This window comes from Bactrocera latifrons, unplaced genomic scaffold (genome assembly GCF_001853355.1).
Source record: "Bactrocera latifrons isolate USDA-ARS-PBARC rearing strain unplaced genomic scaffold, ASM185335v1 scaffold_474, whole genome shotgun sequence".
In the NCBI taxonomy this organism is placed as follows: domain Eukaryota; kingdom Metazoa; phylum Arthropoda; class Insecta; order Diptera; family Tephritidae; genus Bactrocera; species Bactrocera latifrons.
The window spans coordinates 129,051-133,754 of NW_017537128.1; the positions used below are offsets into that span (position 1 = coordinate 129,051).

Here is a 4,704-nt window from a genome sequence, read left to right on the forward strand (position 1 = left end):
AGAGTCAAAAATGATTCGGACTGCTGAATTTAAACTACGAATGCACACTGAATCGATACAAATTGGTTCCAAATCTCCAAGGTTGAAAAAAATTAAAGAAACAGTACAAGGTGGGTTCCAAAGCGCCCCTGGTGGCGCCATCTGTATATATGTCGACTAGTGCGTTAGAATCTGCTATCTTTATCGATAGTCCAGTGAGAGTGAATTTACAATTATTGGCGAATCATCGGTAACAGAGAGATTTTAGAGAATTTCAACGAATCAACTCAAAATATTTTGGTTAATTCTTCGAGACAGACCTGAATCCTCTGCACAAACGACGTTATGTAAAGGTCGCAAAAGAAAGTATTGACAACGTAGCTGAAGACCATCAAAGTCATCATGGCGATGAAACGGCTTATGCATGTAACGTCGGAACTGTAATCTAGTGAATGGCGCTCCATAAACTAGCCGAAGGCAAAAACACAAAAATTCAGTCAAAGTACGATCCGAGGCTAATAACAAGTGTTTCGAAAATAGGCGAAGGCCATAATAAAGAGCTGTATTAATATAAGTGAAAGCGTAGTTCTTCTGTCATTTCGAAGCAAATTGATCAGATGGTATTTGTGGGCGTAGCGAGGTTCATTAAAAATGAATAACTCTAGTGACAATTTTATTCAAGTTGAATCTCAAGGTCCAATTCAGTTGAAGCTTCGTAACAGAAACAAACCCCGATTTTGACTGGTCCAAGCTCTGTCAAAAAGGTAACATGCCTTATTATTATTTAGAGAAAATTCTTGCTCCAAAAAACAACAACGTAAAATCATTCACATATTGACTGAAAAGATAAGAACAACGCTATATTTATCTCGATTATGTAACAGCATTATAAATACCTATGGATATAAAAAACTGTAAAGAGTAAAACTTTTTTTTAAGTATTCTTTGCAAAGGCTTTTTCGACGTGTCTGAATTAAAATTAATTTCATGAATAAAGAATTGAAATTGAAAAAATTTTTCTTCAAAAAAATTTTATATTTTACACAATCGAATTTACCTAAGGTCAAGTTGGTTATAAGAAACAAACTAGCATGTTACATGCAACGAAATTTTTTTTTTAAATTTCAGCCTTTGTGGACATTGAATAGAATAGCATAGAATGCTACGCTGTTTGGCAGAAGTCGGAACTCGCTAAAATACAGGTGGAAAATACAAAATAAAATTGAAAAAATACTTATTTACATATYGACATTTTTGCAACGAAGCGCGAAAAACTGAACTAAATCACAGGGTCAACTGGCGAGCCGCATTCAGTGCACACTATATATTCATATACGATATAATATATGTAAATATGTATTTATACCAGATCAGCATGCGGCGCGATGCATCTGCTGGTGATTGAAGTAATCACTGCTGCAAAAAGCTGCACATGACTACTGCATTCCTATCAGGTGTTGATAGTTTTGTTGTTGTAGTTGTTGGCATGTAGTGTGGTGCAATAACGCGTGCAACGTCATCGTCGCGACTGGCCGTTGGCAACGAGTGAGTGGCATGCGCRCAAACTTGCCGCTCAATTGCATCAAATTGTCAAGTGCAAACACAACAACAAAAACACGTTGCAAAGCAAAATAGACCCAAACATAAGCTGTTGAAGAGTTGCAAATTTACAACAATAAAAATCGACGACAACTATCGCCGCTGTGGACACTATCATTTTGTTAGCGTGCTCTGATTTTGTGATTCCGAAGTGGTTTCTTTATATATGCTGCACTTGATTACTTCGAGTTGTGTAAATGTATATATGTGTGTGTGTATTGTGAGTTTGTCGCAGATGTCATAGTTGCATTTTTTAAATAACGATAAAACTCAATTGCAGCTCATTGAGATTTTGCTTGCGGCAGCGGTTGCCTTTAAAGTTACTTGGCGCTGCATATGAATTTAAATAACMGTTGTTAGAACGGAATTGGCTTTGAAGTTCTAGCAAAAAGATTTTACTGTAATTGAGGTAAGTATTTGTATTCAAATTACATATAGACCTGGTTCGATAATTCTTGAAACCGATATAATAGCAGAATGAAACGAAATTGGTAAAGGCAGACAATCAAACCAAATGAAAGGGAAAACAAGAAAATAATTAACTTCGGCTTGCACGGAAGCTAGAATACCCGCTACAATTAAGGAGAAAAACAGCATTAAAAAAACAAAAAAAATCTTATTTAAAAAAGGAAATATATCCATTTTTTTATTGTTACAAACCTACACTATTAACAAAGAAATTCTGAAATTTTTGGAAAATTTTTGTTAGCTTGGCCATTGCAACACCATTTCCGGTGACCTCTCGGAAAAAAATACGCCTGCGTTGGCAGGATAACTCCTTACAGGATCATCTAAAGTGATAAAAATTGTGATTAGAGTTGTGAAACCTTAACTTAGAACTTGGACGAAGGAAAAAAACTGAAAATTGGATTTTTGACAGACATTTTTACAAAAAAATGAAAAATTCGGTGAAAATATCGAGATTTTTGTTTTAAATAGTCGTAATCGAAAAAAAATAATTCATCCAAGTCTTTAAGAATTGTACATAGAAGACTTGTGTTAAATTTCGTGAAAATCGGTTGGGTAGTTCTCGCGAAATCTTGCCAACCGACTTCAAAAACTCAGTTTCGAGAAAATCGCGTTAAAGAAAGTTCTCAAGGTTGTATCTCATAAAATATTACTCGGATCAACTTGAAAATTTAAGACAATACTTTAAAAGCAAAGAATGGATAGRCTCTACATAAAAAATATATATTTTSACAAGATAATTTTCTTTTAAATATTAGAGAGCTTTCTGGATATTAAGTCAAATTAAGGAAAAAGATTAAAATTTTAAAATCAAAAAACTTATAGCCAGTTTGGGATATAAAAACGCACATACATCTACTTTGTTAAGGAAAATATTTTTTTGTAAAATGGTAATATACCAAAAACTCGGTTATTCGCACTGTTTACAGATTAATACAAAAATTGAAGGTCTYTTTGTTACTTATCTTACTATGAGATTTAAATTTTTCATAGGGATTGTAGGGTTATATTGAAAATGTAAATAAAGCGATTTTTCCCCTTAAAAACTAAACTAAACTACCTTTCTTGCACTATCTGACCTCATATAGTCTGTAAATTATTTTGTGGTTTCATTTTTGTTTATAATCTGTTTCTTTTCCGATGAATTTCTTTCTGTTATTATTATATGTATATAATATATATAACAGATATGTTATGTTATTATATTATCAGTTTTTACCATTTTTAAAGGCTTGGTCTAATACAGCTATCATCTGTGAGTGGAGAACATTCTCGTCTTCTGCTTCCCCAGGAGGGTACTGTGTCGAATACTATCAGCTTGATTGTTTTCATTCATTTGGACGACATGACCTAGCCAGCGCAGCGTCTGTCTCTTAATTCGCTGAACTATGTCAGCAGCTGTACACTCCTATAGTAGATTGTAACATCACTATTTAGCTCTGCAGCTCGAATTATTTACTCCAAGAGTAGATTGAAAAAGTAGCACGAAAGGGAGTCGCCTTGTCTGAAACTTTCTTTGGTATCGCACTGCTCGGAGAGGTCCTTCCCGACTCTGACAGATCTTTTGGTATTACTCAACGTCAGTTTACACAGCCATATTTGTTTTGCGGGGATACTAAATTCAGACAAAGGGATATATCCGTAAAGGCAGCTCCTTTTCGTGTCATATGACATACAACAGATTTCGAGAAGAGATTTGTGTGATCAGTGTTATTTGTGTTGTTTTTTTATACTTTCGAGACCTTTCTTATAATTTTTATTTTATCCAGATTTAAAATACAATATTTTATATTAAATTATTTAAAAAAATATTATAAAATATTCAATTGAGGCTTTGGTTAGGATTTGTTTAAATAAATCAAATTAAATTCATTATAAATAACTATATTTTTCCCTACTATTAAATTTATAAAATCATAGATGSAGTCATTTAATATGTAATTCTATTACATATATCTAAAGTTACAATATATAAAGTTTGAATAAAGCTAGAACTAAATTTTGTCACAACAATTTTATAATGTCAGTAGGATACAGTTTGAGCAAAAATATTAGGTAATAAAATTTTTTAGTATACTACAAAACTTTTTTATGATAATTTATGTGAATTATAATATGTAAAAAATATGGAAATGCTCACCAATATTGATCCCACTTTAACTAGTCAAATTCACATGTTTATTTAATGGAATCATGACAAATGTGTATGCATTAGGCATAAACAAAAACTAAAATATTTGCATTTACAAGAGCAACTATGCAAACATCATGTTGAATTCTTTCTCTCTTTTTGTTTGCGACTACGAAATGTTGAAAATTTAACAGAGCGCAACGCCAATTTGACACAGAGGGAAGTTGTGCAAATTTTCGGAATAATTTTCAATACCAAATTATTAAAGTACTTTAATGCATTGTTCTTGTGCTGCATGCTAATTGTGCATTTTGGCATTAAATGGAGCTGTAACTAACGAAATAGAACATACATGTAATTGCATGAGGGATGTTCTAATTAGAATAGTTTTTATTAAGGTTTTACATGGGTTTCCTCGGTAAAAAACAGTCTCTTTTTAACAAGTTTTTCTGATATAAAAAATTAAATATTTCATTTCAATTTTTATTATTACAAACATACACTATTAACAAAGAAATTTTGAAACT

The 4,704-nt window shown here is 32.3% G+C and overlaps 1 long non-coding RNA gene across 2 annotated transcripts; it reads left to right on the forward strand.

The window, feature by feature from the left end:
* The first annotated feature begins 994 nt into the window (after positions 1-994).
* Positions 995-2,231, forward strand: LOC108973396. 2 transcript variants are annotated; one of them, XR_001993724.1, is made up of 4 exons: positions 995-1,181; positions 1,245-1,798; positions 1,859-1,987; positions 2,055-2,231. It is a non-coding gene; the product is annotated as an uncharacterized LOC108973396 (long non-coding RNA). The 2 variants fall into 2 exon arrangements; XR_001993723.1 differs by having other exon boundaries at positions 2,052-2,100.
* The last annotated feature ends 2,473 nt before the right edge of the window (positions 2,232-4,704 follow it).